General features: G+C 56.3%; 1 protein-coding gene across 1 annotated transcript in view; it reads right to left on the bottom strand.

Moving 5' to 3' along the window:
* The window catches only part of RAMP1 (receptor activity modifying protein 1), a 44798-nt gene that overhangs the window by 8521 nt on the left and 15213 nt on the right, over nucleotides 1-21064 (bottom strand).

Genomic DNA, 21064 nt, shown 5'->3' with positions numbered 1-21064 from the left:
GCGGGGTAAAGCCTGTCCCAGGGCCACCAGGGGGACACCCCCCTCCCACCCTCCGCTTCCAGCACAGGCGGTTCTGCCCCGGCCTTTGCAGGAGTGGAAGGAGCTCTGGGACCCCGCTCCCAGGACCTGGGGGCACTTGGCGGGCAGCCCTGTCCCAGGCGGCCGTGCCGGAGGCTGGGCCACCCTCCGAGGGAGGTAACGCAGGAGATGGGAGGCTCACCGGCCGGCCGGCCCGCCCGCGCACACCTGGAGGGCGGCGGGCCGCGGGATGTCCGGTCACGCCCCACCCCGCACCCCGATTCCTGCTTCGCGAAGGTTCCCAGGGCCTGGAACTCTCCGGGGTGGCTCTCCTCCGCCCCTTGCCTCCCCTCGGGTGTGGGCTGCCTCCCGGGAGGAATGGACGTCCCAGGCCTCCTTGCAGGAAGGGCGAGGCCACCAGATGGCCTCCCTGGTTCCTCCTCCCAGCACCCCTTCCCTTGGGACGGCCTCTTCCCGCGCCCCGCCAGGCCCCTCGAAGTCAGCCTCCCACCCCAGTCCAGCGGGGCTCCCTCTGGACTCCTGCACCTTCTCCCTCCGTCGCAGCCGGGCGCGAAGGCCCACGCAGCTCCCCCTACCCTTACAACTTACATTTCTTTTTAAATTAAAAAAAAAAAAAGTTACAGCTGATTTACAGGGTTTTGTCAATGTCCGCTGTCCAGCATAGCGAGCCCGTTCTTTTTCTCATAGTCTCTCCTGTCACCTTCTACCACAGTGACTGGATACCGCTCCCTGTGCTCGACAGCAGGACCTCATTGCTCGTCCCTTCTAAATGGAATGGTTTGCATCTACTAACCCCAAACTCCCCGTCCAGACCCCTCCCCCCCTTCCTCCCCCCCTTGGCAACCACAAGTCTCTTCTCCATGTCTGTGATAACTCACCTCTCTAATGCCAACTTCCACTTCTTTACCGGGCCTGGGTATCTCTGCACCCCTTTTTCTACCCCCACCTAGCTTAGGGCAGCCATCACCCCCATCCCCTGCTTTCTCCTCTTCTGCAGCCCTGGCTGAGTCCACCATTGGCTCTCCCGGCCACAACCTGGCCTCTGGCCTCTGCCTCCGCCCCAGCTCTGCCTTCCCCCTCCCCCAGCCCTGCTTCATACCCTCAGTGCTCCCTGCTGCACCTGCACTGGATTCAAAAGCCCTCATGTGGCTCCCACTGCTCCACAATCAGCTGTACCCCCTCCTTCTCAGTGGCCGCACCTGGCTGAAGTTCCTGCCTCCGGACCTTTGCACGTGCTGCACTTTCCACTTGGAAGGCTCTTAACCCATCTTCACAAGGCCAACATCTGCTTATCCCTAGAATGTCACTTCCTCATACGGATCTTTTTTGATGCTTCAGCCTCAGTTGCATCCCCAGTAAAGTGGGGTTTGCCTTCATGGTTGGGTTGTACTTTGTACTGCAACTCATGGGATGATTCACTCACTGTTGGTCTCAACAGCTAGACTGCAGACGTCATGAGGGCAGGGAGAGTTGAACGAAGAAAACAAAATCCCACTCATCCTGTTCACAGCAGTCAGCGCCCAGGCAAGTGCAACAAAAGCTGAAGGAAGAGAGGGAGCCAGATCTGCCTGGAGATGTGAGGGCACAGCAGGAATGGTGGTTCCAGAAAACAGCAGAAGCCGACACCAAAGGCAGCAGATAGGAAGGGATTTTGAACGTACCTCTCCAGGTTGAATAGAAGCTCGTATAAAAATGAAAAATAAGGTTAAGAATTCTGATCAGTGACCATACGATGAAGTTTCTATCCTACAGAGAATCAACAAGCTTTTCAAAAGTCCCTGGATCCTACTTCGAGGCAGCCAAGAAAAACTTGGCAGATTCTCAAAGGGAAGAGTGAAGCCACTGTTCTTTTGACTACAATATTAGAAACTAGAAATTAGTAAGAAAAAGGATAAACTCAAAAAAACTGAATCCTTAGAAATGAAAGAGCACTCATATAATTTGATGGCCAAACAGGATTTAAAAATTCAATTATAGGCTGTGAGAAAAAGGCAGCATTGCACAGAAAAATCAATGAAATAGAGGCAAAACTGAATTCTGAGAAAAACCCACAGCTATTATTACTGAAGAAAAATAAGTGAAAATAAATGAGGTCAGAATCCAAATCAGGACTTTTTTTTAAAAAAAAAGAACCACAAACCAAATCTTTCCAAAGGGTAAATAATTTAAATGCATTAATATTTATTAAAAACCAATATTTATCTATATTAAAAAATGAATAGGTAGACTCAACAGCCGATTCTTTAGAACAATAGCTACAATGAAACAGTCACATTTCTGGAGAGTCTAATCGAGAAGAAAAGGAGAGAAACTGCCACTGTACAAAACCACAGATAAAAGATTAGAAAGAGGATGAGATGAGCCTGCGAAACATGTATGTATGTTAAAATCGGAAAATCTCTGAATTGGGATGCTTTTTGAGAAGCTATAAACTATCAAATCTTGACTTAAAAACTAGAAAATCTGAGGAGAAGACACAGAAAATGTTATTAAAGAATTACTTTCACAAAAAGTGCTAGACCCATGCAATTCTTGAAATTCCTTCTTTTTTTTTTTTTTTTTTTTTTTTTTTTTGGCTGCATCCATAGCATGCAGAAGTTCTGGGTCAGGAATTGAACTCCTGCCATAGCAGCTACGTGAGCCACAGCAGTGACAATGCCACATCTTTAACCCGCTGAGTCACGGAGGGACTCTTTCACATTCTTAAGATGATAGAAAAAGACGCCAAGCTTCCCAGTTCTTTGAAAAAGTTAGCGGAACCCTGATCCCAAACCTCTTAAGATGGCCCGCCCATGTGCCTCAGAACTCGCTTGCACAAGCAACAGATGGCCTTGGCTTTCACTTATAAATAGACACAGAAGTCCTATTTAAAACGCTAGCAATTTGAAGCTAGCCATATAGAATACTCTGAAGTAGGTTTATTTCAGGAACGCTTTAATGCCGCTGCTATAAAATGACACTTTGATTTGTCAAAGGAAAATAACATATAATCATTTAGATACGTGTCAACCGGGCATTTGATAAAACTGGCCTTCATCATTCATTTCTTTCTTCCTCCCTCTCTTCTTTCCTCCCTCCATGCCTCCCTCCTTCCCTCCTCCCTTCCTTTCTGGCTGTACCTATGGCAAATGGAAGTTCCCGGGCTAGGGGCTGAATCCGAGCTGCAGCTTCGGTCTATGCTGCAGGTGCCGTCTACACCACAGCCACAGCAGCACTGAATCCGAGCCACATCTCTGATCCATGCCCAGCTTTGCAGGATTGTGGGATCCTCGACCCACTGAGCAAGGCAAGGGATCGAACCCACATCCTCACAGAGACAACGTCGGGTCCTTAACCAGCTGAGCCACAATGGGAACTCCTGAACATTCATTTCTGATTAAAAAAACCCCAACCTTGTAGAGCATAAGGAAGTACTTAACGTGATAAAAATCTCTCCCAAACCAATAGCAAATATTAGGTTATTACTGGAACACTGCAGGGCTTTTCAATACAATCAGGATTCCGTTTATTTAATTTTTAGGTGGCCAGGTCTGCCTTCTTCCTCGTGGTTTCTGCCTTTGGTGTCAAGGCTTCCACCCAAACCTTGAGAAATGGTCACTGCAGGGCCTTTCCAAAGTGGGGAGGGGCTGGCTGCTCACAGGCTCCTTCCTCCGGTGACAGAAAGCCATGAGGTGGCCTGGCCTATGTCAGGCTCAGAGTGAGCCTGCCAGCCAGCTCATCTGTGCAAAGGGCTTCTCACCATCAGGAGGGGCCAGTGGCCCTCAGGGTGGACGGCCACGCCCACGCCCACGTGGGGGCACTTTTCCCGCCACCCATGGGACAGGGAGTCTTTGGAGTTCCTTGCTGCTGCAGGGAGCCATAAGGGAGTTTTTCAAATTGTCTGATTAAAATCACTTCACTTCAGGAGTTCCTGCTGTGGCTCAGAGAGTTAAGAACCTGACATAGTCTCCATGAGGATGTGGGTTTGATCCCTGGTCTCACTCAGAGGGTTAAGGATCCGGCGTTGCCACAAGTTGCAGTGTACGTTGCAGATGTGGCTCGGATCCAGCGTTGCTGTGGTGTAGGCCGGCAGCTGCAGCTTCAATTCCACCCGTAGCCCGGGGAACTTCCATATGCTGCAAGTGTGGCCCTAAAAAATGAAAATAAAAAATAAAAAACAACAACCAAAAAAAAAAAAAAGAGAAAATTCAGTACCCTGGCGTTGCCTGGGACCATGTGCTGGGCTGGCAGAACTCCAGCACCCCCACCCCCACCCCCTAGGACTTGCAGTGGGATGTTGGGGGGGCCGGCAGGTGGATACGGTACAGTCAGGCCCTCCAAGTGCCCCTACAGGTCAGAGAGAGCCCAGCAGGAGTCCAAGGAGGCCAAGCGGCAGGAGGCATGGTGCAATCCTCCTGGCGCAGGGCCAGGCTACCGACGCCTCCACGGAAATGAGTGTGACGCTGCGTGCAAATGCACACCTGCAGGGGATGTTTCTGAGCACAGTGTATGTTGCAGAACTTCTGACTGTGGGCAAAAAACCCGGTTTCCCCAGGGAACGGTGGGAACTGCCAGCTCCACCCCTGTGCAAGAATGACAGCACTCGTGAGCACACGCTCCGCGGTTCCCACCAAGAGCCTTGCGTCAATAAATAAATAAGAGAACGCAGCAGGCTTCATACCAGGCCTGCGGAACGTCAGAGGTCAACCTGTCTCCCGTTGCCGCCACCAGCTCCCCGACTAAGCGGCGCCTCTCCAGCCACGGGCCCTGGCTGAGCGAGGTGGGTGTTCGCCGTCCTCTCAGAAGATGAACGGCGTGAATACAGCGGAGAAAAGGATGGAGTTCCTGTTATGGCTCAGTGGTGAAGAACCTGACATAGTGTCCATGAGGATGTGGGTTCGAACCCTGGCCTCACTCAGTGGGTTAGGGATCCAGCATTGCTGTGGCTCTGGTGTAGGCTGGCAGCTGCAGCTCCGATTGGACCCCTAGCCTGGGAACCTCCATATGCCGTGGGTGTGGCCCTAAAAAGCCAAAAAAAAAAAAGGAGAAAAAAAAGCACCTTGGTGGGTTCAAGGCAAGGAAGACAAATAGAAATGGGCTGGTTTTTTCCTGCTCAGGAAACATTCCAGCCCATCTGGAGGCACCGGCAGCTGAACAGGAGTCAAAGCGGGTGCTCAGGGGTGACGGAGGGACCCTCGCCCTCTTTGTCCCCATTCTCGCCTTCCCCGCTCCCACCCCTGGGTCTTGGGCTTCGCCCTCTGTCTTGTTTTTGAAGCCTCCCTCCTGGCCCAGAGCCGGCCTGGCTGACCCTCCCTGGAGACGTCCCCCAAGGGAACATGTCAGCTCGAGTCCCGGGTCAGTTTGGAAGATGCTGCCCGGAAGGCGTCCCCACTCACATCACAGACGGGCCCTGAGGGGCCTCAGGAAGCCAGGGCTCCCGATGGCACTGCCCCCGGGGCCTCCCTTCCCCAGAACTCTTGATCATCCTCCACCCGCTTCCCCAGAACCCCAGCTTGAGACACGCCAGGGAGCTCCCGACCTCTGGGGTTTGAACCTGGCTCCCCTCCACGCTCCTGTTTCTGCCTCTCAGGACCCTCTTAGGAACGACCGGCTCCAGGACCCTCAGGCTGGGAACAGATTCCAGGCTCCTTTCTCCGTGCCCTGCCTCTACAGCCAGGAGGCCAGAGAGCTCGGCTGTCCGCTGCCCCCAGCCACCCCCCTGCAGATGTCTTTCTCCAGCTCAGTACTGGGGACCCAAACTTTGGGCCCCTGTGGCCCCCAGCCGGCACCTGCCCCCTCCCTCTTCACGTGTGCAGCTGCCTGTCTGCTGTCCCTCTTCCTCCGCAGACTGTGACCCCAGGGAGGGAGGGCACGCCCGCTGGGCTCCCTGCTCTACCACCAGCACAGGTGCACAGTAGGCACAAGTGCACAGTAGGGCTCGGGTGCACAGTAGGCGCAGGTGCACAGTAAGGCTCAGCGCACGATGGCCAATGCATGATGAGGCCGATGCGTCTGCAACTCTGGGAGCCACTTAGGTCCCTGTTCCCTGAGCCTGGGCTGGGAGGAAGGGGGAGTCGGAGGTCACCGTTCCTTCCCGCCTGGGCTGCCCTGGGCCAGTGTGGGCAGAGGAGCCCTGGGGACACCTGGGGTCCCTGCCTGGATATGGGGTCTGCATCGGGCAGTCCCAGGGCACCCAGCACACATGCCTCTCAGAAGCAGAGTCCCGTCCCTGCGTTCAGAGCCCTAGGTGTTCCCGAGCAGCCCCAGAGCCCGGCCCTCGGACCCTGCAAGCGGGAGCTGCACTTTGGAGAAGGAGCAGAGGACGCCCAGATTCTTCAGCTCCCCATCCAGACCGTCCCTCAGGGCCAGCAATGTGTTGTGGTCACATGGGGGCCAGACTCGGCGGAGGAGGGGCTGTGCGGGGCCCTGAGAGGAAAGGGGAAGGGCGCCTCCTCCTCCAGGCAGGCCGTGTGGCTTGGGCAGAGGAACACCCGCTGGATTTCGGCCTCTATCTCAGCCAGCTGCCCTGTGCAGCTGCTGTGTGTCCTTGGGCTAGAGACTCAGTGTCTCTGAGCTTTGGTCGCCATCTGGCCCAGGGCTGAGATGGAGGCGAGGGAGCCAGTGCGTGTGGGGGTGGGCCCGCTCCCCCACCCCCAGAGGGAAGAGCCCCCATCCAAGGAGACTGTTCTCAGCTGAGGACACCAGGGTTTTCCTGGGTTTCTGGAACATTTCAGTGTTTGGTGGACAACCAGAGCTCTGCCACCACACCAGGCGGCTCTTGACCCATCCCTGGGGGGGTCCCAAACTTGGCACCGGCCAGGCCACTGCATCTGCCCCCTTTCCAGGGTCTGCAGACAGAGCACCAGCTTCTTGCCAGGCCCCTGGGCCTCCTGAGGCAAGCCCGGCCTGGGCACACACCCACGGCAAGGGATTGGGAGGGGGCAGAGGGGCTGCCGGGCACTCTGCTGGAAAGTCACATTCCAGGGATCCATGGCTGCAGAGACCAGGGAGACGGGCACCTGACCGGGTGGGCAGCACTCACCCCACTGCCTCTCTAGATGCCCTGATGTGGCTGGGGCTGGTCCCACATCCACTGGGGGTTCTGGGCTCCTGCTGGGAGCTCACGCGTGCTGGGCCCCCCCAGGGCCCCGACCCCTGGTGATGGAGCCCTGGCAGCTGAGAGGAAGCTGTGGGTCCGCAGAACAGGGACCTGCTCAGGCTGGGCAGGCGGCCACACGCTCCTCAGCCTGCTGTGAGCGCCAAGGGCAGCGCGCCACCCCCCGCACGCCACCCTGCCACGACAGTGAAAGGCGGGCCCCTGCTGCTCAGAGGGCAGGAAACGCTAGGCTTGTTTACTGCTCGAGGGGGCTGGGGAGGTGACGGTGTGCGTGGCCTGAGGTGGCAGTGGGGTGGCTGGCCCAGGGTCTGACTCGGGGTCTGCTTGGCTCCCTGCCGCAGGCTGCTTTCCCCTGCCCCCAGGAGCCCCTCTTGGGGAGCAGATACCCTGGCCACCCCGACCCCCTACCCCGGGGGGGCCCGGCCTCCTCGGCCTCCTCCCCGCTTCTGCTTTCTGGGCTCCACTCCTGGCACCTTAGCCCAGGCTGGGAGCAGGTGAGAGGTTTCCAAATCCTCTCTGGCCCTGCGGGCAGCCGGCTCTGGCACCAGACAGGGCCCGGGAGCTGCTGTGCCAGGCTTCCCCTGGAGAGGGCCCAGCGGGCGGTGGGCACAACCACTCCTCGGAATGGGTGGGGGCAGGGACCAGGCTCCAGGAGGCCCACGGAGATGAAGCCACACTTTCCAAATTCAGCGGTGTCCTCTGAGGGCCCAGAGGTGGGGCATGACTATGCCCAGGGGTCCTCCCAGGGGTCTGATGACAGTGGGAGCTGTGTCCACGGTGGGCCGGGTACGCGTGTGACCCTTTGACCTGCTGGAACCTGGGGGTCTCCAGGGACCTCTTTGCAAACACACAGGGCTAATGAAGCAAAGTCACTGGCTGGCCTCACCCGGGTCTGCCAGGGCCCCAGGGCTCCCACTCTTGCCAGGACAGGGGTGTCCACATTGCGTCTGAATCCCAGGATTAAGCAGGACAGCCGTCACACTATATTTGGACACTAACCCCTGGGGACATTTTCCTTGTGAAGCAACTCTGGTGGCTGGAAGGAAGGGCTTTTTCGTCTGTGCACCCTGGGCCCTGCCATCAGACCTGTGCCAAGCACTGCCCTCGCCGGCCCTGCCCAAGAAAGCCTTCGTCACCCCGATGCCACTGGATTCTGCAGGGACCCCTGGGAGCTTCCCAAAGCCTTAAAGGTCCCACCCTCCCCATCTCAACAGCCTCCCCCTGCCCCGCGCACCAGCTTCACCCCCCCAGTGTCCCCCCAGCTTGCTTCCTCTGTCCAGGTGACCCCCTTCTGTCTGTGCCCCTCCTGCCACTGTCCTACCTCATTCAGAGCTCAGGGCCGCACCAAGTGTGAGGGGCAGGGCAGGGCCGTGGGACGGTCTACACCATGGAACATCGACCAGTGGGGGACTCTGAGTACTGAGCCTTGGTGCTTCCACCTTTAAAATGGGTACAGTGATCCCGTGCTCACCAAGAGCCCCCACCCCACCCCAGGTGACCCCTACACTCCCACACTGGCCCTTGGTGGCCTTAGAGCTGCGGGGGAGCCTCTGCCTCTGGACCGGAGCCCCCCTGAGGGCAGGCACAGAGTGGGCACAGGGGAGGGCAGGAAGGAAGCTTGGCCTCTGTCTCCCTCCTAACTCGATGGGGCCGCTGAGACCAGCCAGCAGGTGGGACATTCACAGGGGACTCAGCCTGGGCCTGGCCTGGGAGGAGCGCTCAGGAAGTGTGGACACCAGGCTTGCAGGAGGGGGGCACAAAGAAATGACCCATCCTGGAAAGCATGACAGCAGCAGGGTGGCTGTGCTGGCACAGCTGGCAGACGCATCCCCCAGGATCCCAGGAAAGTGACCTCTGGGCAGGGTGGCGCTATCCTGGGTCAGCTCACTGTACCACCAGGACAGGGGACAGTGGTGCTGGCTTCTCTCTACCCTGACAGTTTCTTGTGCTGTCCTTGCCCAGGGCAGAGGGTCATGCCAGCTGGCAGGGTGGTCTCTCCCCAGGCTTCTGCAGGGCGCCCTTGGCACTCGGGTGGTGAGTGGAGCTGGGGCCCACTGTTGGGCTCAGCCTGGGGGAGAGAGGGGGGCTCCCCAGCAGCCGGGGTGCCAGGAGGAGATGTGGCCGAGTCCCAAAGCCTGAACCCACAGGGCTGTGGCTCCAGGAAGGGGAGGGGACCTACCCCAGCACCCCCCGCTCCCGTTAAGTCCTCAGAAAACAGCTGCCGAGTCAATTAAATATCATAACACCAAGGTCACGTGACTTCTTGAAAGAGAAGAAGCATAAGCAAAGAGGGGTAGGAGCAGGCCGCCTTGGGCTCCAGCCTGGCAACACTATGTCCCACCTCTCTGGGGACATGTGCCAATGCAGGAGGGGAAGCCACTGCCACCCCAGTAAGGAAGAAGCTCCTAGCCATCCACAGGGGCTTCTTTATGGGCCCAAATCACCCAGGGACACAAGCCTGGACCAGGAGCAGCCCCAGCACGCCAGGAGGAGGGAGACACAGGAAAGCAAGTGTCATGGGGACCCTGCGGACCCACCTGGCTTCTGGGAGGGGGGTCTCAAAACTCCCCACCTGCTCCAGGACCAGCTGGAGCGGGGGCATCAGCCACTGGAGCTGCCCGTTAGCTCATGTCCCCAATGCTCCCAGCTGCCCAGGGCCTGAGGACGTTGTGTCCTGAGAGCTGCCCCAGGCAGTCCCAGGGCAGTGACCAGAGCTCTGGCCACACGTCCCGCCTGCCCTCTGCCTTTACTGTCTCTTACTAGTTCCAGCAACCTGCAAGCAACGATGCTGGAAAGGGTTCATATTTCAAAGCTAAACCAAGATCCCCGCTGCCTTCTCTATAACAGTGGAACGACAGCGACACGAACTTCAGAAAACAGGGTGTTCGTCGCAGACCTATTATCCTGTCAAGCTGTCTGTCACCCACGTACAGGCAGCAAAAAGCAGCTTGGAAATTTTTGAATTCGGAGCAGGTACTAACCCCATGGCTGAATTCTAGGCGTTGCTTCAAATGGTTGCCTACATTCAAAAGATGTGTGTGACGAAAATAGAAAAGGTGCAGGGACGGGGGAGGGATGAGGTAAACACAATGACAGGTCTGAGGTAGCAGCCTGCGCGCACAGATGCGGAGCCGCAGGTAGATAAGCCGCCCTCGGACCAACAGTTATTGCTGATCGAAGTCAGAACAACGGAGAGCCCCCCCCCCAAAAAAAACCCCGAAATAGAGGGCGGAAAGAAAGAAGTGTGTTTTAGAACATTAGCTGAAATCAGTGAGGAGAGGCAGAGCTAGAGAGACAGGTGGACAGAGAGATGGACGGATACACGGATAGACAGGTAGGAAGACAGAAAGATATAGACAGATGACAGACAGACGGACAGATGATAGACAGACAGACAGATGGATAGACGGATAGATAGATGGACAGAGAGACAGACAGACAGATGGACAGACACAGATAGGTAGGTAGATAGGTAGACAGATACACAGATGTATAGACAGACAGAAAAGCAGACAGACGGACAGATAGACAGGTAGACAGACAGATGGACAGACAGACAGATAGGTAGGTATGGACAAAGCCCAAACCTCAGAGATTCCTGTCCTTTTATCAAGTGGAAGCCAAAGTATGTGGTTTGATTATGTAAGAAAATCAACACAGGACTAAGAATACAGGCGCTTCGCATTTCATGGCTGGTTGAGTGAAAAAGAGCTGGTCTGTACTTCCTCATTTAAAAGGTAAACGAAAAGCATCATGTTTCAACAATAGGAAGGAGAGAAAAAAAATCAGCAATGACAAATGGAGTGTCTGAAAATAGAACGAAAATGACAAATTTGATGTAATTTTCTTCACTACAAGGCTTGTTACTCCCCAGATGGAAAAATAAAATCCAGCAATAAGCTCTTTGCAAGAGAGGTGACAAAAGCAGACTGACACTGGCCGACAAAAGAGGTCTGGCTATAGGCGCACTTCAAGTAGCTGCAATGCTGGGCTTTCCATGTTAATATGAGGCTAAAGATCATTGAAAGCGAAACGTATAAAATGTGATGAGGAGAGATATAATGATATTTCATGGTTGTTTTTTTTTTTTCCCCACTTTTTAGGACTGCACCTGTGGCATCTGGAGGTTCCCAGGCTAGGGGTCAAACCCGAGCTCCAGCTGCCGGCCTGCACCACAGCCACAGCAACACCGGATCCGTAACCCCCAGAGTGAGGCCAGGGACTGAACCCGCGTCCTCATGGATACTAGTCCGGTTCGTTACCGCTGAGCCACAAAGGGAACTCCGATATTTCATATTTGATAAGGGCAGCATAATGACAAGAAATCCCAATGCCACAAAACAGAGCAAAATATGGACATAAGACCTACCAGAAACCTAACGCAGAAACCATAACAACATGCTCAGAACGGGAGACGCTAACACCCCCCCATCAAGCACACTGAAGTCCAGAAACACACGGAGGGCTGCGTAACACGACACAGAGCCGATGACGGTTGATGGGAATCCGACAGCATGAACAGAACACGCTTCATTTTCGAGTCGTCCTGGCCTCCGCAGAGGGTCACCGTACACCAGATCAAAGAAAATCTCACTACAAATCCCAGAGCAGAGAGAGTCCACACTCATTCTCTCACTGCTTCAAGAAGAGATCACGAACCAAACAGAGGAGTTCCTGCTGCGGGGCAGTGGGTTGAGAATCTGACTGCAGGGTCTGGCTCACGGCATCAGTGCAGGTTCTCTCCCCAGCCTGGTGCAGTGGGTTAAAGGATCCGATGTTGCCACAGCTGAGACTCGGATTCAAACCCTGGCCTGGGAACTGCCATATGCCACAGATGCGGTCATAACACTAAGAAAAAGAGGAAGAACCAAACAGAAACAAAGCATATGAGAATTAAAATGCATTGGCCTCAGGAGAAAACTGTCTGAAGAAGGCTATTAAGGAAACGCTTGTCTATAAAGAAAAAAGGTTGGAAAAACAGACATACCAAAATCTACAGAAAGTGACGAAGGGGTCCTTAGGGCGAAACATCACGGGTTTAAATGCCTTTATTATGTTAAAAAGGTGAGGAGAAATGAACTAACTAGGCAACTAAATGATATCTTAGGAAAGAAGCATTTTTTTTTTTTTTAAAGAGGAAAGAGTGAATGATAAGAGTTAATGCCAAAAATTAAAAAAAAGACATTCTGGGAGTTCCTGCGGTGGCATAGAGGGTTAGGAACCTGACTGCCGTGGCTTGGGGCGCCACGGAGGCAAGGGTTCTCTCCCCAGTCTGATGCAGTGGGTTAAGGATCCGGGGTTGCTGCAGCTGCTGCTCCGATTCAGTCTCTGGCCCAGGAACTTCCATGTGCCTTGAGTGCAGCCAAAAAAAAAAAAAAAAGACATTTTTTGTAAAAGCCTCGCCTATGCTCTAGCGACTATAAAAATGGGCACATTAATGAAAAAGTGGGGCTCCTGAGTTCCCTTTGATGAATGAGGTGAATCTAAACAATGGAAAAGAGGGAGAGAAACACAAAGTTAAAACAAAACCCAGGAGGAGAGGGTAGGAAACTTTGAAGGGTGGACGACGCAGCATCACTGCGTGGCGGCGAGACGTCTGAAGGGCAGGCGGGGACCGAATCAATGCAGCTGAAATGCAAACAGGGAAGAAGAAAGAGCGAGACGAAACTAACCAGCAGTGGAGGAAGAAAGTGGAGGAAGAAGCCCCTCTAACCACCCAGAGCTGGTGGCTTCAGGGGTGAATTCAGTCAAGCGTCCGAAACCAATAATTCTCCGGGACATCAATTATTCCCCGCCCCCCACCTGCCTCCTGCCTAAATGCCAATGGTCAGCTAAACGCATAAGTCCCTTAGGCCAATATGAGCCTCATTTTAAAACCCAATTAAGGGAACAAAAATGAACACTCCAGGAGAGAATGACGTCATCCAAGCGGTAGAAAACTCCTGAAGCCACAGTAATTTAAGTGGTGAGATATGGCCAGAAAACACAAGTAAAAATTAGCTGAAATAGACTGCATTAAGTGTGTTAAACTAAGCCTACCCATGCAGGAAGGAACTATTATTTAAGAAATGATGTTAATTACAAATACGGTTAAACACACTGATTTAATAAAATAACTGAGGTAGGAAGGACGTACGTTTTAATTCATGTCCTAATGTCATTACCCACCGGGTGAAGAAGATAAACTTTAGAGTGAGATGGGGCACGTGTGATCACTGAATAACCACCTAATTAACCAAAACCTGGAAAAGAAACATCCCACGACAAACATGAATGAAATGTGAAGAGAAAATATTCCGAACAAAATGACAAATCAATAATCTCTACCATATTCAAGAGTTTGTTAAAAAAAAAAAAGATTAAAAATACCTCCAATGATTCAAGTGATACATAGCAAAGGTTAAGGTCAGAATAAATGCACATTTGAGGAAGAAAAAAAAAACCACTGGCAAACAGCTGTGGGAGAATAGCTCCATCTTCCTAACAGCCAAAGACACGCAAATTGAAAAGAGGAAAAATCTCATTTAAACCTGCGAAAATGCAGTGTGTACCGACACAGCACTTGGGGAGTCCAGACGAGAGGGGCGGAGTAGGACTCTCACGTCCTCTCTCGAAAACACCAGAGTTGCACCTGCTGAACAACCGTCAACAACATGCACTGGAAGTGACCCCAAAGTTGCCCTACACCAAAGACAAAGAAGAAGCCGCACTGAGACGAGGGAGGTTCCCAGGCATGGGGTCAAATCAGAGCTACACCACAGCCACAGCAACGCCAGATCCGGGCTGTGTCTGCGACCTACACCTCGGCTCTCGGCCACACTGGATCCTCCACCCACTGAGCGAGGCCAGGGATCGAACCTGCCACCTGATGGTTACTAGTCAGATTCGTTTCCGCTGCGCTACAACAGGAACTCTGGAAACAGCTATTTTTGCACGTTGCTGGTAATGTGCGTGAGTGACATTTTTTAAAAGGGTGAGGGGGCAAAGCCGATCAAGAACCACAGAATGTTCACGGCAGGTGCGGTACGGGGCCCATTTGCTAGACTTCTTAAGGAACTTAGTGAAAAAGGAAGTGAGTCTCAACACGAAGTTCTTATAGCGGCGTCACTGATAACATCAAAAACCTAGAAATGGCTCCACCGGGACATGGTAGCTCCATCTTCGTGCCCTCGGCCCAGGCTGCCTCCCCACCCTGGGCAGGGAGGGTAGAGTCGCCTCCCTGCTACCCAAAAGGCGTGTGTGGTTAAGAAGGCGGGGTCTCCATTTCTACGACCAGAAGCTGGAGAAGAAGGACCTCAGACCTGAGTGTGTCCCACGGGCACGCTGTGCACAGGTGTCCGGGGCTGAAGTCCTGTACAGGACACCTGGGGAGAGAGCTGACCTCGAACCACGCTGGGGGCGGGGGGACGCTGCTGGGCTCGGCTCCTGGAGCCCCTCCATCAGTGGACCCCAAGTGTGTTCAAGACAAGGCCACCCACCAAACGCCTGATGAGTGGAGGGGTCCTGGGAGACCCCATAACAGGCTTCGGGGGCTGTGCGGGGCTGGACGAGTGCTGGGGCGAAGGCCGGCATGAGGGAGGGACGTCTGCTGTGACACCCCCAACCAGGAGCCCCCCACACGAGTAGCTGCCCCCCAGAGCCCGCCGCCACCATCCTCCTCTCGGGCGCTCTCATCCCTCTCCCACCAGGGGCCCGCCCTGCCCCTCCCGAATGCGCACAGCCCCAGGCCGCCCAGGGCAGCAAGCCTGGCCCATCTGCCTGGACGGCCGGGACCTGGGCCGTCCTGGGTTCCCCGGGGTGGAGGGGAAGGGGGTCACAGCAGTGTGTTGGAGGGGGAGGCCGGGGTGCAGGGAGCCCCTGTCACTGGATGAGTTCCATCTGCCTGCCCTCCTGCTCTCCGGATCTGCTTAGTGTCATCCGGCGTCCGACCTTCTAGGTTCTGACACAGGCCTGGTTCCATCCGCCAGCCCAGGAGATTGCGCAACAGGGCAGCTAACGGCTTGATGGAAAAAGTCGTCACGCCAGGCGGGGTGCCAGGCGCAGCACTCCGTTACCCCTGGGTCTGGGGACGTGTGTCTGTCCTCTGCGGGGGGAGGGGGAGTGCGGGCGACAGTGGAGACGAAGGTAAAGATGGTCCAGTCCCTGCCCCTCCTGCCTCCCCGACAAGGGGTCCTTGTTTGTTGCTTCTGCAGGTGCATTTTTCTGGGAGCTTTCTGAGCCCCCCTGCCCCTCCAGCTCACCTCGAGGAGCACAGCTGACGGGGGCAGGGGGCACAGAGCCCAGGACCAGCCTGCCGTCCCCCTCCAGCACACCCTGCCCTGCCCCCATCCGGCCCCACTCTCCCCCCCATCTGCCCCCAGCACAGCTGCGGCTGAGCTCCTGAGATGGGGGCGCAGGGGCCTCCCAGGCCTCCAGAGACCCCACCTCACATCAGACCTGGTGCTGCCAGGTGGTGGGGGCGCACAGCACACTCCTCCACTGGGAGCTGGCCTTCCAGAAGGTTCTGTGGGGAGGCTGTGAGGGTTGGGGCTTTGGGAAGCTGGCTTTGGGAGGGAGGGGGAAAGGGTGGCCCCTGCTTGTGCCCGCCCAGCTTGAGTGCCCTGCTGCCTCCGTGTCGCAGCCTCGGCCTGACACTCCAAGGGCTGCCCACTCACAACCAGCAGCAGAAGTGTCCTGCCCGCCAGGTCCACACCCCTGAAGATGCAGGGTTGGCGGGGGTGGGGAGCGGGAGTGAAGCGCTGGGAGAGAGGGAAGAAGAGCTGGAAGGCCCAGGGCAGGATTCTCCCCTCACCCCCACCCTGCACACCGGCTACTGGAAAGCCGTGTCTACACTTCTTCTGGCCAGGGGGCAGGAGTGAGGCCTGGGCATAGCCAGCTTGGCTCCTCAGGGCCAGCTGGTGGTTTTCCTGGCACAGCTCCTCCCGAAGGCCCCTAGAGGTCAAAGGCTGGCTGCAAGATTCCTGGCCTTGAGGTGCCTGTGTGCTCTGGGACACTTGAAGGGTCCCCCCTGTCCAGCCGGGCAGAGGGTTGGGAGTGGGCCTCTGCACCAGCACCCCCCCACACAAGAATGTGCCCAAGCACGGGAGGGCGTTGGCAGGGGTGGGGGGTTGTCCAGGGCCAGCTCTGAAAGTCCCCAGCTGATGGGGACATCAGAGGGCCAGCCCTCTGCGGGGCTCTGGTGAAAGGCTGGCCCAACACCCTGGGCGTGGGCCCTCCTGAGACCCAGGCGGGACAGGTCAAGCACAGCGGGAACCTTGGGAGCGGAACAGCCGCCGTGTCTAAGTTCTCTCGGTTCCTGTTGCAGCTCCGTCGCTGCTGCTGCTGGTTTGGAAGCACTTCCCGTCTTGACTCTTTAAATGGGACAAAGACGCCCCTTTGTTCTGACTGCAGGGGGATCATAGCACCCGCGGGGGTCGCTGCCCCCCCACCCCCGCCTGAACCAACAGCGCCTGGACCTGGGGCAGCAGGCTTGGCGCCCAGAGCTGCGGGGGCAGCACCGCGGAGCACTGGTCCCGCATCCTTCACTTAATTCGCTGGGCTGCTCCCTCCTTCCCAGGCCAGAGACCCCTCCTCAGAGTGGGGCTGTGGCTCAGGGCAGCTGGAGGGCTCTCACGGCCCAGCACGGGGTCAGCACGGCAGGGAGGGCACCCGGGGAGCAGGCCCTGGAGCCCTGGTCCCCTAGGGCCCCGAGGCTGCTGTGCACAGAGGCAGACGCGGTCAGGATGTGCAGGATGGGGGCAGGGGGACAGGGTTCGCTGGTGACCCATCGCCGAGTGGGGTGCCATGTCCCCCTGGGTCACCTCTGACCCCCTTCGACACCCTCCCCGGCCCAGGCAACGCCTCTGTGCCTGAAGCTGTGCGGGAAGGAGAGGAGGGGCGGCCTCCCACTCCCCTAAGGTCACCCCCGTTTCTTGTCTTGGGGAGAAAGCCAACATGCGGTCACTTTATCACCAACCCTCTCCTACTTGACGTCTGAATGTTCCAGATTCCTCTCCCTCCCCCACCGAGACCCACAGGGAGGTCTCTGGAAATGAGTTTCTGATGACACAATTTTTCCATGGCCTCTATAGCTTCCTAAATGAGATTACATTCCCAGTTAATATGTGAAATCCTGTTAAACTGCCATTAGTGACCCAGGGCTATAGTGAACGGGCTGACCTCTGGGACACGGTGAACTTGGCCTGGCACAGAGGGGGGCCTGCCCTGCTGAGCTCATCGGCCCTGTGGGAACCTGGTATGGTGACAGGTGAGAGCGCTGTGGAGTCTGAGCCCCCACTCCCACCCCAACATCCTCAAACACGGAGGGACTCAGGAGTGACCCCGAGCCATTCTCACGACGGAGGACGCAGGGTCACAGTCTGGGGTCACCGGCGAGAGACACCTGCACAGCTTAAACACAACCTGATGGGCAGCTGCCACAGTCCCACCTAAGGACGCTCGTGAGTGCCTGCTGTCCTCTGGGTGGAACGTGTCACCAGCCCTTTTCTTTCGCTCGAGAAATTTCTATCTCTGATCATGCACAGCATGGCCGAGAGGTCCTCTAAAAAGAACCCAACACTTCATCCCGTGTCCCAGGGGATGTGGGGCTGCTGCTGGCCCTGCCCTCCGTCTGAGCTGATGCAGGAGGTGGAACCAAGCCTGGACTGACAGCCAGCCGGCTGGAGCAGGCCTGGCGCCGCGGTGGGGTCCCTGCCTATTTGTCCTGGAGCGTGAGTCCTACAGAAGGCCGGCTGGCTGTCGTGCATCCCTGTCACTTGGTGCCTTTGACTTGCAGCTATTTTAAACTGAGTCTCCTCTGATTTTAAGGAGCCCAGAAGCTTCCTTCTGTCATATCAGGGCTGCCTGAAGGACTAGCCCATACCCTGGGACAGCTGTGACTTTCAGCAGCAGGCACTGGGCACTCCGGCTTTTGAGGTTTCCTGCCCTCAGCTTCATGTCAGCCCTGAAGCCTAGACCTCAACACCTACCAAGATGCTCCATGGGCTATGCCTTTGACTCACACACAGCATTAGCTGTGCTTGGCTTGGGGAGGGGTCCTTCCCAGCACCTGGGCCCTTTGCCAGATGCCTGCCTGGCTCACAGTCCGCCAGCCCCAGGAGACTTCCCTGAACCAGCCCACTGTCTGGCCCTCTGCCTCCTGGTCTCCCGCTTGGGGTCCTGCTCTCCTGCAGCACACTGTGCCCACCCCTCACTGTGCTTAGCCTTCTTCCTGGGTCCCTCTTTTTGCCTCCTTCCACCCAATCATTTGGACAAGCTTGTGTACCCAAGACCCCCCAGACTCCCACTGTTGCAGGAGACCCTGGAAAGCCTTCCTTGACTCGGGCACCAGGCATGGTATCCAATGCACATGGACCTCACCACACCCGCTGGATGTTGGCAGGGGCAGAGACGGCCACTGCAGGCCAGCAGCCACCTCCCAAAGCATCCCCACACCCCCGATTCCGGAAGGAGCCCCCTCGTGCCCTCAAGGAGTGTCAAGAGCTGGACTTTGGACTCTAAGAGCCCTTTACTAGCAGTAAGCCTGGGCACACGTGAGATGGGGGTGGGGAGGGGGCATTATAATAGTTCTTCCTCCTCCTGAGTCGCCGCCTACTCAAGCGAGGACACGAATGTCCATTGCTGGCCCAGCACGCAGGTAGCGGTCAGTAATGCTAGCTTAATAGCAAAGCCTGCTGTGTAGCCCAGGGAACCCCACCCAATATTCCGTGATAACCCAGATGGGAAAAGAATCTGAAAAAGAGTGGATGCGTGTACATGCATAACCGAAGCGCCTCGTCGCACAGCAGTGGGCACGTGGCGAAGGGACACTCCTCTGAACCCAGCCCCGAGGACTGTGCCCACCCGGCCCCAGCATGATGGTCAGCTCTCCGTGTCAGCCTGCCCAGGCTTGCGTCCCCCGTCACTCAACCAAACACTAACCGAGGCGTTGCTGGGGTGTTTGGGAGGTGTGGTCACGGCTACCACCAGCTGGCAAAAGTAAAGGGGATTATTCTTGTGATGCCGTGGGTGGGGCCTCATCTTCCGCTGAAGGGCCCTGAGCAAGTTAGGAAATTCTGCCTCAAGCCCCAGCACTGGCTCTGCCCCAGACTCCAGCCGCAGCTGCCCTGAAGATTCCAGACTCGCCAGACCCCACTGTCATGTAAGCCACGTCCTTGAAATAAATATTGCTACACACGGCCTTTCTCTATAGAGCAGTTAAAGAGGATGCACCGGGTTTTTTCTTCTCGTGTTTGCGTGGTTTCATTGGTTACATCAAAATCCACGGCAGGAATATATGTGCGTGTTTATCTTGGCCTCTGAGCACCACTTTTTTTGGTGGGGGGGGCATGTTGTGCAGGCTTGATGCAGGATCTCAGTTCCCAGATCAGGGGTTGAACCCTATGGATGTTCACGGCAGCGGTGAAAGCACTGCATCCTAACCACTGGACCACCAGGGAACTCCCTGGGCCCCATTCTTTAATAGAAAGAACCAAGGCTACTGGGAGAAATGGCTGATTCCAGGGCTGGGGCCGAAAATGCACACGATGAGCCTGGAATGTCTCCTGGTGCCGGAAGGGAAGGAAGTGCCCCCCACCCCTGAAGGATGGGGGAGGGGCATGTCAAAAGGACACAGATGTGGATCTGAAGGCGCTGTAACTGCCAAAGCTGGGACAATATACGGACCCTTGGAACGGGGCTGGACCCACCCAGAGAAGCCGGGTCAGCTCCCCATCCCAGGTCACCGGGCCAGCGGTCTTCTTCCCCATCACCAAGTAATGTAACATGTCCCCAGGTCCCAGGGACCAGGACGGGGCAGCCTGGGGACCGCTGTCCTGCCAACCACAGCCCCCGAGGCTGGCTGCCCCGGTGCCCTGCTGGGATGCTCTTGGGATGAGGCCTTTCGCTTCTTCCTCCCTCACTGACCTTGATGTTCTTTCTCTCCTTTTTTCTTGTTTTTCTTTTTCTTTTTCCAGCCCCACCTGCGGCATAGGGAAGTTCCTGGGCTAGCGGTTGAGTTGGAGCTGGCACTGCTGGCCTACACCACAGCCACAGCAACATCTAGCTGCCGCTGCAACCTACGCTGCCGCTTGTGGCAACGCTGGATCCTTAACCCACTGAAGGATCCTGAACTCAGGGAGCGGACTCGTGTCCTCACGGATACGAGTCGGGTTCTTAACCCGCTGAGCCACAACGGGAACACCTTGATTTTCCTTCTGAATAAAAACATTTCCTAGCAATCCTCCCTCCCCCCCAGCCTCCCCCACGTCTATTTCCAGCTATAGCCCCACGTGGCTCAGCTGGATGCTGGCAAACCCTGTGGCCCAAAGTGGTAATTACTCCCGTTTGCACCCTCAGCGCTGTCAGAAACCACCCGCGGTGGCCTCGTCTCCAGTGACGGAACATCACCTCCTCTGCTAGGCCACCGGCTTGGAATCCATCCGCATGAACCACTTGCCCAGGGCAGGAAACGGGATGGGGGGCTGGGGCGGTAAGTGGGAGGTGGGGGAGGTGGGGGGGTGGTGAGCAGGAGGTGCCACTTCTCCAGGGAACCCCTGCAGTGTCTTTCCTGCATCTTAATAGCACGAGATCTTTAAGCACAAGTCACGAGGCCCAGGCAGAAGGCCAATTAGCCCAAAGACGGGCTCTCCTGGTTTTTAGCAGTCTGCTTCCCCTGATTGATTTCTCAGCTCAGCAAAGGAGACCCTGATGCCTGGGAAGAGGCGGCAGGGAAGGGGAAGGGGAGGGGTGAGCCCCCCCAAAGGCCCTGGAGGAGGGGGAAGCAGGCACCCCCAGCTCCTGGTGTCCCCGCCCCATACTGTAAACCCAGGTGCAGGTCTGGACCAGGATGTTGGAGCTGAGCCAGGGCTGGAAACACCCACCCTCTGTGGACCTGCGTGCCTGGCAGGGTCGGCCACCAGCCTGGTAGTTCAGGCCCGGGGTATTTCTCTT

Source organism: Sus scrofa, chromosome 15, assembly GCF_054392235.1.
Source record: "Sus scrofa isolate SSC_HxYL_T2T_F1_AM1 chromosome 15, Sscrofa_HxYL_maternal_Yorkshire_Landrace_v2.0, whole genome shotgun sequence".
In the NCBI taxonomy this organism is placed as follows: domain Eukaryota; kingdom Metazoa; phylum Chordata; class Mammalia; order Artiodactyla; family Suidae; genus Sus; species Sus scrofa.
Note: the sequence above shows the minus strand (reverse complement) of the source record. Positions and strands in the feature narration are given on the sequence as shown.